This window comes from Brachyhypopomus gauderio, chromosome 11, assembly GCF_052324685.1.
Source record: "Brachyhypopomus gauderio isolate BG-103 chromosome 11, BGAUD_0.2, whole genome shotgun sequence".
In the NCBI taxonomy this organism is placed as follows: domain Eukaryota; kingdom Metazoa; phylum Chordata; class Actinopteri; order Gymnotiformes; family Hypopomidae; genus Brachyhypopomus; species Brachyhypopomus gauderio.
Window position 1 is genome coordinate 14,289,790 of NC_135221.1, and position 13,526 is coordinate 14,303,315.

The 13,526-nt window shown below is 45.0% G+C and overlaps 1 protein-coding gene and 1 long non-coding RNA gene across 3 annotated transcripts in view; one reads left to right on the forward strand and one right to left on the reverse strand.

Annotated features, from left to right (window-relative positions):
- The window catches only part of nav2b (neuron navigator 2b), an 86,491-nt gene that overhangs the window by 49,663 nt on the left and 23,302 nt on the right, over window positions 1–13,526 (forward strand). The gene's annotated exons all lie outside the window — the stretch shown is intronic.
- Window positions 4,858–11,131, reverse strand: LOC143527173 (uncharacterized). 2 transcript variants are annotated; one of them, XR_013134043.1, is made up of 3 exons: window positions 10,777–11,131; window positions 8,459–9,229; window positions 4,858–8,322 (listed from the first exon to the last, which is right to left on the reverse strand). It is a non-coding gene; the product is annotated as an uncharacterized LOC143527173 (long non-coding RNA). The 2 variants fall into 2 exon arrangements; XR_013134044.1 differs by having other exon boundaries at window positions 4,858–6,135; window positions 6,234–9,229.

Sequence of the window (13,526 nt, forward strand, 5' to 3'; positions counted from 1 at the left end):
CTCAGGGCATCCTGTTTCAGACAAGTGGCATTTCCTTTCATTCTGACCGGCACTAAATTACATCATTAATCTTAACAAATCCTTAGATCAACAATTTTAGTAAATACAAAAATGATGACAAGTGTAAGATATTGCAGTACTAAGTAATATTAATTTCATAGATAAAGAGGAATGTTAGCCAAGCACAAAACATGTTCCCCAAGACATTCATCCGTCTGTGTGGGTTTCCCCTAAGGGTGGATTTTAAGAACCTGTTTTGAGTCTCCACTAAACCCCATCAGTCCTTTGATCCATTCACCCCTCCACCCGTACATCATCTTAGCCATTCATCCACTCACCTCCACCCTGACACCACTCCCTACAGCCTTGTTTTATCTAGGGCCCTCCGTGTTTAATTAATTTCTCTCTCTTCACACACACACACACACACACACACACACATAGAGACAATCATGCTATACAGACTCTATAGTCCAGCACCAGGGGCGGACTGGCATACATTGCTACCGGGGATTTCCCCGGTGGGCCGATGGGTTAGTGGGCCGGTGGGCCGCCGGTGGTTTAACTCAGCCCGTGGAGGAGCCACTACCGCGCACTGCGGCCCCGGCCCGTAGTCACGCTGCTGTTTAACGGTGTTATTACCTCCCCCACTCCAGTCAGACTAACCTGCTCAGCGCGGCCGCGGTCTGAGCCTGTAAACACATGAACGAGTTGGACCGCGGCCGCGGACTGGGCCAGCTGGTGCGGGCTGACAGTATGCAGCGGAGATCAGAAAAAAACCAACTTGTCCCAGAAAATACGGGCCGGACTACGAAAACATACAGCAGTTTAAATTGTAGATGTTAAACATGTTATTTTAAATGTACTGCTGTCGCCTCTGCAACGTCTAAGGCAAATTACCTTAACACGGTTAACACGGACGCAAGTGGCGGTCTTCAAGGCAGAGCACTGTGCACTGTTTTTTTAAAGTTATTGAAATTCTTAGATTAAAACTAACCACCACAAATAGGTAAGAGGAAGAAATACCCACGTTAGAGTTGTAGGTTGTTCTTTAGGATGCACTTTGCGTAAAACAACTTGTTTGGTTGTCTTATGGTGGACTATTTAACAACTTGTTTGGTGGTCTTATGGTGGACTATTTAAAAGCCACTATGTGGCTTTGTAATCATATTATTGCAGGAATTAATATTGTCCATATGACAAACGCCGTCATATACACTACGTGCCATGTATAGATTCATATACAGTATACACACACACACACACACACACACACACAGTCTGTCAGGAACTCCCGGGCCACTTTTTCTCCCCAGTCCGCCCCTGTCCAGCACAGAGGGTTTTAAATAAAAAAATGCCATTGAGAATAATCTGCAAAATATCAGATTTAATTTGAGGCATTAACATTTATTAAGGGTGAGTTGTAAATTAATGCCGTCACAGTTTGTGTTGTGATTATCTTATTTAAGGGGACCGTGTGTAACTGGACCACTGACTGTTTCAGTGTTCCATGGTTTAGTTCCTACACAAAAGAGTGAGCAAAGGTCTAGAGTAAATATCTCATTATACATTAAATGTCTAGAGTAAATACTTCATTAATGCTCAAAAGTTCTAGTGTAATTACCTCATTATTGCATAAAATGTCTAGAGTAAATATTATGAATGCACAAAAGGTCTAAACACCTCTTTATTTACAGTATGTAAATAATGTATGTAACAGTATGTAACACCTCAATTATTTACATAGCCTCTTATAGCCTACTCATCTACTGTCTGTGTGTGTACACCTTAAACCTGCATGTACACTTTAAACCTGTTTCTTATTCATGCTGGCTGGTAACTTGAATTTCCAACACCTTAGACAATACAGAGTCTGTACAGCATACTGCATTCCCTATAGCATTTCCCTTGGATTATGAGGGTTTTTAAGGTTTGGGATTACAGGATTATAGTTTAACAGATTATTACTTGGGATGAGATGCCCAAGTCCACCTGCATATGTCAAAGCCAATCCAGGCAGTGTTTACGTGAACAAGGAACCATACACAAAACTTTATCGGAATGAAATGAGTCAATATTTGAAAAATGAGCATGTGTGTGAGCAGAGTCACTGGGAGTGTTTTCAGACATGGGCCTACTCTACTCTTTACAATGCCTTCTTCATACTGAAATTTGCAAAACAGCACATTTCTGTTCAAATATAATATAAACCTGTTAGATAATCATTCCTAACTCTTCCTAACTGCTGCTAACTTTTCATAACTGATCCTAATTAATCCCAGTTCTGAACTGTTCGTAACTGCACAGAGGACAGATCGTGGACTCACATTAGAACATGTAATAGGTTTTAAAACCATTTTAATGACTTCTGAGCTGTTGTGCTATTGAGAGTGTGTGTGTGTGTGTGTGTGTGTGTGTGTGTGCGCAAGCATATGTCTGTATACATGTATGTGGGCCTGAGCGTGTGCACGCGCGTGTGTGTCTTGAGATTGCTGTAATTACTGGGGCAGGGAAGTCAAAATTGTTATTTTTGCTCTTTAGTCACTATGTTTGGATATAAGATGAAATGAAGAATGTAAGGCAAAGTTCAGGATTTCAGTAAAGTTGCACAGAACAAGCAAGGTAATATGAGTGTGTGTGTGTGTGTGTGTGTGTGTGTGTGTGTGTGTGTGTGTGTGTGTGTGTGTGTGTGTGTGTGTGTGTGTGTGCAGGTAGGCCCTGACCTTTGACCTCTGCCCTCTCCTACACTTTGGAATACACACACCAACACCCACTCCCACACCCCACCCCCCCCCCACACACACACACACCCACCAACTCCCACACCCCACCCCACACACACACACACACATACACACACACACACACCAACACCCACACCCCACACACACACACCTCTGTGACAGGTCCACACAGTCCTCACAAGCATGTTCTCTACTGCCTTTGTTCTGCTGATCTGTCTCCATAGTAACAGAGCATCCTTTGTTTTCCTTCTCACTTAGAGCCCTGTGATTGACTCCCACAGCACTATGGGCAGCTTCTAATAATGAGCACACAAACACACACACCCACCCCCCTACACACACACACACACACACACCCCACACACACACACACCCCTACACACACCCATACACCTCCACACACACACACACACACACACACACACACCCCTACACACACCCATACACCTCCACACACACACACACACACACACACACCCCTACACACACCCATACACCTCCACACACACACACACACACCCCTACACACACCCATACACCTCCACACACACACACACACACACACACACACCCAGAATCCTTTTATTGTTTTCAGCTTGTTTTTCCCCCATTTGAGAGAGAGAGAGAGAGAGAGAGAGAGAGAGAGAGAGAGAGAGAGAGAGAGAGAGAGAGAGAGAGAGAGAGAGAGAGAGAGAGATTATGTGTGTCCTTAGGCAAATTATGTCCCCACATTTTTTCCCTTTAAACTCGAAATGTCCCCATAGGTGTCTTCACAACACAGCAACTGTCACTGTGTTTCTTTTCAGGAACACACTAGTCCTCTCTCTCTCTCTCTCTCCCTCCCTCCCTCTCTCCCTCCCTCCCTCCCTCTCATGCACATATGTGAGGTTGATTTGAGACAATGGCCCTCTTATTCATTATTAAAAGCGTCTGAAGTGAGCATGACTCATTGGTAAAAACAAAGGGTTGATTTGAAAAGAGTCAAGAAAGCAGCATGCACACACACACACACACACACACACAGAGTCAGCTTCTAGACAGAGAAACACTGTGGAGATCAAGATGGCTATGCAGAAATGTGCTTGCTTGATTGGAATGTTTGATCTTGAACATTTGATAGTTTTCCGACAAATGTAGAAACAGTGAACAGAAAGTGTGTGTGTGTGTGAGAGAGAGAGAGAAACATTTATTATTTATCCATTTGTTATTTCTTCCTGTTAGTCTTATAATTATTGTCCTTTTTCATTTATTTCACTTCAACTATTCTTTCATGGTAATTACAGTTCTTTTCATGATTAATTCTCATCATCATAAATAATAACAAACATTAATAACAGTAAGAATAATAACAATAATACTGTAATACTGTTATTAATAATAATAATAATAATAATAATAATAGCTCATTCATACAGCGTCTTTTATTTTTGTCATGTAAACAATCATGCACCCAATCATGTAACTGTAAACACACACACACACACACGCATGCCACACACACACACGCATGCCACACACACACACACACACATGAATATATATTTCTGACAGACAGGCTCAGGTTGGCACAGTCCATGAGTTGCCCTAATAAGGGCATTTTCTGCAGTCTGTCCAGGTGTGTTCTAGGACGTCTGTGCCCAGGAACTGTCGGGACGGGTTCATGACTCTGACTGATCTGTCTGAGTAAGACCTGGTGAAATATGCCTCAGGGTTCAGAATCTGCTGAGAATTCCTCAAGGTTTTTGAAACTTACCAACGGGCTTGATATGATATATAATTTAAGGGAGTCTTTAAAATCTCTGTGAACTGCCCCATGTTGGTGGAGGTGGAATAAATGATTAGATATGCATTTCTCCTCCCATTCTCATGAAGTGAATGTAAGAAAACCCACTTGGTTTTGGAGGAGTTGTGGTGAAACAGCCCGGTCGTACATCTCCATGTGTGGAAGCAGACGCCCCTTTTAAAGTGGAGCCGGGGAATGTGTTCATCGGAACAGGACCGGAACAGCCCTGTCCATGGCTTTACAGGCTGGTTAGCTTCGCTGTATGAGACTTTGGACTTTGTTTCTGTTTATAAATATAGAAAAAAAATCTATAAATATACATGTATAGAATTGCAGCATGCAGCATGGGCTGTTTGGTCTACATAGCCAGCCATTTTTCTGCAGGACTGATGTGCAGGGAAGCCGAGGTCTCTTCACACATAGGCTAGCCCTACTGTACTGAAGACACATCGTTCTGAGAGAAACTGTCCTAATTTCTCTGTCGCTAGCGACGAGGGAAATGGGGGGTATCGGACCCAAAACCCCAAAACACACACAACCTTGGGTCCAGACTTACAGGCGTGTGTTGAAAGGCTACAGACATCCTGCCTTCTGTCATGAAGTTCTCTGTGATTAACTATTGTTGTTTAAATCACTTCAGCTGACTAGCGTTGTTTTCAGCCGTGTTTCAGCATGTCAGTTTGATGCTCAAAGGAAAATGTGACACTACAGAGGTTACTCTGAGGTGTTTTCTTCCATGTAATGGGGCTGGGGTGTGTTTGGACTCCTGCAGTTGGCGGGCCAGTTCCAGGTGGCCCTCAGGCTCGGACTCCAGATCACTTTGTTGTTTATTTTAGATAGCAGAGTCCAACGTTCTGTGTATGGTTCTGTTTTGTAACTCAATTTCCTTTTTGTAATGGCAGATGCTTTACCTGAGAGAGAGGGTTTCAACACACACGCGCTCACACACACGCGCTCACACACACGCGCTCACACACACGCGCTCACACACACGCGCTCACACACACGCGCTCACACACACGCGCTCTCACACGCGCTCTCACACACACACACTCACACACACACGCTCTCTCACACACTCTCTCACACTCTCATACTCACACACACACTCTCTCACACACACACGCACTCACACACACACACACACACACAGAGATGCAATATGTACACATAGACACATCAACCTATATACTCACGCATACACACACACACACACACACACACACACACACTGCAGACATTACAAGCCAGAAATATGAACACCCCTAAATGGACAGGACATTACAGAGGAATTCACATACCATGTGTACGATATGATGTCATTGTCGTGTGTGTGTGTGTGTGTGTGTGTGTGTGTGTGTGTGTGTGTGTGTGTGTAATCCAACCATGCTGCTTAAAACACTTTCCTGAAACATGAGTGTCTGTCTGGCTGAGACAGAGGTCCGGGGATTGGGAGAGCACTGAAAGGCAAAACTGGGACACACACACACACTCTTGCTTCACAGCTCCTGTCCACAGCTACAGAAGCGTTGTGGTCACCACATGACACCAGCCACTACAACACAATCTGTTAGATCCTTCACACCGTTCAGAAAGATGCGTTTAGAGCTTTTAGAGCCATTAACACACAAACACAAAAGCAAAAAATGTGGATCATTTTACAACAACCAATGATCTTCCTGTGTGTGTGTGTTTCCTTCACTTACCTGGCTCTAAATGGGGGTGGGGTGGTTGTGATGGCTGTACACTAACTGATGTCATCTATGGGGTGTTTCAGTCAGGTGGATGCTGGTAGAATAGGTGAAGAAACAAAAGAGTGAGGTTTATGACATTCATTTATCTCGGGGACACTCTCATAAAGATGTGTGAGTGATCTCACCTGCTCTGGGGTTTAAAGCCATTGTCTGTCTTCCAGGTTTCGGCAGTTTTGCGTTTGGAGATTGTCCCTAAGGGACTGTCTCACACACAGGAGTGAGCAACCATGCACCTACCCAGAAATCTCCCAAACGGTGGGAGAGAAAAACAGAGAGACACGGAGAGAGAGCAAGAGCTTCAGGAAGAGTGAGACAGGGTGGAAGATGAGTAGATAGAGATGGAGAGATGGAAGACAAGTACAAACACACACATGCAAATATACACATACACACGTCCTCATTTACACACACATACACACACACAAATGAGCACACCTACAGTCACACACACTGGTGAGCTAGTGGACTGCTGGAGGGTGCAGGTGTTCACACGGGATCACCTAGAGACGGGATCACACGGGATCACCTAGAGACGGGATCACACGGGATCACCTAGAGACGGGATCACACGGGATCACCTAGAGACGGGATCACACGCGATCACCTAGAGACGGGATCACACGCGATCACCTAGAGACGGGATCACACGCGATCACCTAGAGACGGGATCACACGCGATCACCTAGAGACGGGATCACACGCGATCACCTAGAGACGGGATCACACGCGATCACCTAGAGACGGGATCACACGCGATCACCTAGAGACGGGATCACACGCGATCACCTAGAGACGGGATCACACGCGATCACCTAGAGACGGGATCACACGCGATCACCTAGAGACGGGATCACACGCGATCACCTAGAGACGGGATCACACGAGATCACCTAGAGACGGGATCACACGAGATCACCTAGAGACGGGATCACACGAGATCACCTAGAGACAGGATCAAACAAGATCATCCAAGAGACAGGATCACCTAGAGACAGGATCACACGGGATCACCTAGAGACAGGATCACACGGGATCACCTAGAGACAGGATCACACGGGATCACCTAGAGACAGGATCACCTAGAGACAGGATCACACAGGATCACCTAGAGACAGGATCACACAGGATCACCTAGAGACAGGATCACACAGGATAACCTAGAGACAGGATCACACAGGATCACCTAGAGACAGGATCACACAAGATCACCTAGAGACAGGATCACCTAGAGACAGAATCACACAGGGAAGTAAGTTTGCATCTGTGCCTTTGAAACAAAGTCTGTGAGTGTGCGTGAGTGTGCGTGAGTGTGCGTGAGTGTGCGTGAGTGTGCGTTTGTGTGTGTGTCAGTGTTGGTGCGTGCGTGTGTGTGTGTGCGGGTGTGTCTGTGGGTGTGACACCCTTAGGCACCTACGCCTAAAGGTGTCACAACAGCATGAGAGAGAAAAAAAGAGAGAGGGAGAGAGAGATTATTTATTGTTATTGTTATTGTTATTATTATTATTATTATTATTATTATTATTATTATTAATAATAATAATTGTTATTAAGTATTCTTTATTTGCTTTGGGTTTTTTTATGAATTAATTTATTTGTTCCTTAACAATTTTGCAGTGTTTAGAGCTGTGAGTTCAACTGTTATCTTTCAGTGTTCAGTAAGTGTCCAGGCTTTGGTAATACAAATGTAGCAACACTTGTCATGCCAATAAAACAGAGAGAGACCGAGAGAGACAGATAAAGAGTGCTTTCTTTGCTGCTTGCGGTTTCATGGAGCTGTTTTATAGATTTGTTTATTTTGGATAGACATTTTTATTACTTTTTATTTGTGTTATCATGGAAATGTTTTTAGTTTTACTTTCTTAATATAATTCTCCAGAAGCCATTATTACTGCACTGCACCTGATTTACTTACGTATGAACCTTCCTGTGGTTGGAGGTTTTGGAGACTCCTCTAGCGCAAAGCAGCTAACACCAAGCAGAACCTGTAGCACCAGTCAGGGTTTCCCTCACAACAGCAGGCTCCTCACAGCCCCTAGTACTGCTACTGAGACAACACAGAGATACACAGACAGAGAGACAGATAGACAGACAGGACAAAGACAGAGCTGGGGGAGAGCTCTTCAGCCTCTGTTTCTAATCCCATATGGCTTAGCATTGGAGAGGACGTGCTTGTTAACCTTAAGCCTGTAGGATTAGAAGGCTCAGCAGATCTTCTCAGCAGGTGTAGGGATTCTCTGCTTGGGTTCGATGCTTTGCCGTGTTTATGGTGTGGTCAGAGGAAACTCTTCCATCTTGAACATATTAAAACTGGGTTTGGTGTGTTTTGCTGGGACTGGGCAGGGAAGGTAGCTACAGCGTATGGAGCTGTTTGGCCCACCAGATGATTTAGAACAACAAAATTAAGAGGAAGAGAGGAGCAGACAACCCGCTTACACACAGGCGCCAGGCACCAGAGAGCGGCTCTGGAGGGGAGCTTAGCAAACAACACAGCATAGCCACAGAGAAAGAGAAGGAGAGCGAAAGAGAGGGAGGGAGAGGGAGAGAATGAGAGAGGGAAACAGATTGGCAGAGAAATGGAGAGGTAGACAGAGTAGGAAGGATGGAAAGAGAGAAAGAGTGTGTGTTGGAGGGGTTGACCTCACTTATCTGTCATCTGTTGGGGGATGGTTGCCTCCCCTCTCAGCGCTGGTGTGGATTGTGTCTGAGTGACAGTCCCACAACACTCACTCACCACACGGCTCCCAGAAAGGTCATGGAAATTTAGCCATTCTGCAGTGCAGATCCAGAGACGGTAAGCACTGATGTCCTGATGTGGTGAAAGTTGCGTGGTCATTTGCTAACGTAATGATTAACATGTGCAGGCGTGCCTGGTGACCTCGGTGCGCTGAGAAGGCGTGGCCTTCAGTGCTGGATCTGGAGACACAGCCTGAACCGCCTCGTCCGAGTTCCTACGGATCACAGGATAGCAGCCTGAGTCCAGATTCTCACTCACCCTCTCACAGTCGCACACTGTTGGGTTTGATGGCACCAAGAGAAGAGAAGTCCAGTGTCACTCCTGCTCGGTGTCGGTGCTGATGTTACCGTTTTTTACGACTGCTAACATATGTTTCCCAATTCAAAACTCTAAACACAGCTGCACATTTACCTCATACCAGTGGGGAACCGTCGGGGCCCTCTACGCCCTCTCAGAGGGCCTAAAAATATTCTTAAAACATAAAATTGGATACATTATATTATATATATTTATTTTATCTACTTAGTTTGACAATCGACATCTAGGTTTTGAATCTTAGGTTTTCATTTTTAACATTCTGTGTGCAAGCATTTGTAAATAAAATAAAAATGATCCAGAATTTTGTTACTGGATAACCTTGTGTGTATAGAAAACGTAAGCATTATAGAAACATGTAAAATGACTGCATTTTGTGCAAAAACAACATGAATTGTACTAATTGTATAGCCACTGAAGACTGATGTTGTGTTCACTGTTTAGAGGTTTTGAAAATGTGACTACAGATTGGACAAACGCACGTTAGCAGTCGTAAAAACTGTAATGCTGGTGTCCCTGTCTGCAGTGTCGGAATGTGCAAGGTGGTCTCACAGAAAGCAGTGTGACTGTAGCCACAAGGTGACAGAGAGTGATAGAGAAGGTTTTTAAGGTTCAAATTCTATATGAATCATTTGGAAGGGGATCAGGGGAGAGGAGTGAACTCAGAGGTGCAGACACACCTCACACACACCTCACTGGTCACTCTGGAGCACCTGTGTGACATCTTTCCCAAAGACTTTGCATATTACAAAACAAACCCAAAACAACAGTAATGACAACAGACAAAGCATGCAAATCCTCAGGAGAGAGGGGACAAAAGAAGAACTGTGCACAGTGTGTGAGAGAGAGAGAGAGAGGGGGAGAAAGAGGGGGAGAAAGAAAAAGACAGCAAGGGAGAGGGAGAAAGAGGGAGAGAGAAATAGGAACTATTCTGAATTCCACATATTCATTTGACTCACTAGAAGCTATGTCATTACACATGGCTGAGGAGGTGTGTGTGTGAGTGTGTGTGTGTGTGTGTGTGTGTGTGTGTGTGTGCGTGCGTGCGTGTGCGTGCGTGCATGTGTACATGCCTGGTGATTATCCATATAGCTGTGGTGTTTCATGATGGGAGAAACCCCACAACCCTCTATACATAGAGCAATAAACATTTAAATGTAGTGTCGGACCACTGTGCTCCTGTGTCTGTAGTTGTGTGTGTGTGTGTGTGTGTGTGTGCTGCTCTGTCTGTAGGTGTTTGCACCTGTGTGTGTGTATGTGCTGCTCTGTCTTAAGGTGTTTTCACGTGTGTGTGTGTGTGTGTGTGTGTGCTGCTATGTCTGTAGGTGTTTTCACCTGTGTGTGTGTGCGTGCGTGCGTGTGTGCGTGGGCGCGTGTGTGGGTGTGTGTGTGTGTATATGTGTGTGTGTGCTGCTATGTCTGTAGGTGTTTGCACCAGCTACTCACCCCTCTGCCACTGTTCAAACTCAAACCACATGGTCTCCGCTCCTGCTCGGGTAAACAGTCTCCAACATTTTAACAGAGATGTGTCTCTTGGTAATCCTCTTCTTCCGCTGAGGTTCATGGGAGCCTGACCTCTGACCTTGTGAGCTGACCCCAAAAAGTCCTTTGGCTAAAACAGTGAACTAATTGGACTGTTTTTCAGTGGAGTTAATCAGCTTTTAAACAGCCTTGTGAAATTCAGTCTGCTCCATACACCCCACTGACCAGGACAACACACACAGTTTAAAACATGGACAAGGGATTAAAATATGGACATGGTTTGTGTGTATAAATATGCATATAGTGCGTGCGTGCATGCTCGCTCCTCTGGTCATTATTGGTTAGTTCAATACTTTTGAACTGGCTCAACTTCTCTTGTTATCTCACAAGCACACACACACAAGCACACACTGTCACACCAGTCCACCTCTAACCTGTATGACTGCTTTGCATGTGTGATGTCAGGTGGCCTGTTCTTCTCTGTCTCTCTAATCAGATTGGGAAACCTGCTCTGCAGTTTCGTGTGTTTACTGAGCTGAGGCGCGTTGCTTCAGGTGGAAATACTGCTGTGTGCTCGCAGACACAGACCATAAAGATCAGTGTATAATACCAATGTGCGTTCATAAGACTGAAGGGCAAGTCTGATCTGAAATCAGTCGAGTGTGGCCAGTGTCCTCTCTGTACTCAGACTCTGCTGAGATCAGTTTACTTCTCTCTGTCTGTGTTTCTCTCTCTGTCTCTCTCTTTCTCTATCACTCACTTACTCAGGCCACTCCCCCTCAGCCTGTGGTTGGTTCCTTCTGACGTGAGTAAGTATATGTGCGTGTGTGTGTGTGTGTGTGTGTGTTCAGGTCTCCAACACTCTTCTTTTTTTATTCTTTTGACCTGACTGTGCAAAAGAAAGAAACAAGCAGAGAGAAAGAGAGAGAGAGAAAGAACTACAGTGAGTGCAGGACATAAAAAAGAAAAGAGGGAGTGAGAGAAGAAAGGAAGAAGTAAGAAAAACGACAGAGAGAGACAGAGGGAAAGCTGGATAGACAGAGGGGGAGAGGAGGAGGTGAAGCCATGAAGCTCCCCGCCACACAGCTGAGTTTCAGCAGTCGTGCCCGAGCTGTTCCCACCTCCCCCCTCTGCTCCTCCGGCTCCTCCAGCACCGTCACCGCTGCTCTGGACTAGTGAGGAGGAATTTTCCTTTGTTTCCTGATTTATGGAGACAGTTCCCTCTGCCACGTGGGACTGTTTTAGTGTGTGTGTGTGTGTGTGTGTGTGTGTGTGTGTCTGCGTGTGCGTCTGACGGCTGTTTTCATTTCACCTCTTCTGATATTTTGCTCTTTTCCTGTATATTTTAATGAAATGACTTTAATGGCTTTGTGTTGCAAGACAGTGTTGAGCCGGTCAGAGTCTGCCCTATTCTTATGACTGAGTTTGAGCAGCCAGACTGTTGTTATTGTGGAGAGACTTCGTCCGATATCGTTGACAGACTATTTCAAATCATTTCTTTTTGGTGTCAGTAAGAGTGTGAAGAGCTGTGTGATGGGGTTAAACACACCCATTACCACAATCCCCGCTGTTCATTCCACTTTACTCTGTTTGTCTTCCACACATCAGTGACTCCAGTTCAGAAGCAGCATGTGTGCGTCTGTCTGGTCTACGGTGACCCCTGGGGGGGGGTCTGCTCTGAGCAGGTCTCTGCTGTCCTCTGTCTGGGCCAGAGATAGCACAGGGGCCTTGAGCATGACCCTTAACCAACTGCTCATATTGCTACTTGGTCATGATTGTAAGTTGCTCAGAATGCTCTCAGAAACACGAGGGCAGCTGGCTGGCTGTGTTGATGGTCTGTGTTGGTTTCTACACTTTGAGAAGATAGTTTAGGAGAATGTGATGTTTCCACAACTACCTGTGTGTGGGTTTCATCCGCACGTACTGTATCTCCTTCAGCAAGTGCTGGTATAATTGATGTGAGATTTTAATGTATTTTGTAATATATGATAATGTATTTTGTGTTCCCACAGTCATTTTACTAAGTCGCTAACTTATGTACATGAAGGTTTTTTTTCTTCAGACAAATGTTTCAGGAAATTCCCTCTTTGAAAACACCTCTGTATTCAAGACCTGAAAGCACTTCAAACAGAGTTTAATATATGCTCTCCTTGCCGTGTTGTTGAATGAATACTTAAGGTGTGGTTGTTCTTGGACAGAGCAGAGGGGATGTACTTACTGTATTAGAACAAGAGAGAAGATGGAATTCTTCAGATCGGTGAAAAAACACCACTCTGACCCACTTCTCCCACACCCTTTTCTCTCTCTCTCTCTCTCTCTCTCTTGCTCTCACTCTCTTTCTCATCCCCCACTCTGGCACCCACACCTTCATCTCCCTCTCTCTCTGACATCGTTCCATTGCAGTATAAAGACTAGTTGTTCTGCCCATGTGCTGCCCTGTGGTACCAATGTACCAGGTTGTGTTGGGGAAATCACTGAACCTGAGGTGCTTGCTGAGTCCGCCACCAACCAGCCACTTCAGTTCTAAATTCGTGTTGTCATTTTGCGTGCGTAAAATTATGTGCTCGATGTTTTTATATAAACATGATTACTGGTGTTTTCAAAATAGCTTCCTTTGTGTCTCTAGACTTTAATAATTGTACTTCGGCCACCTCGGTCTTTGTGTTAACCGTTTGCAGCACCTGTCATCACACTTGATGCGACGTATGGACAAA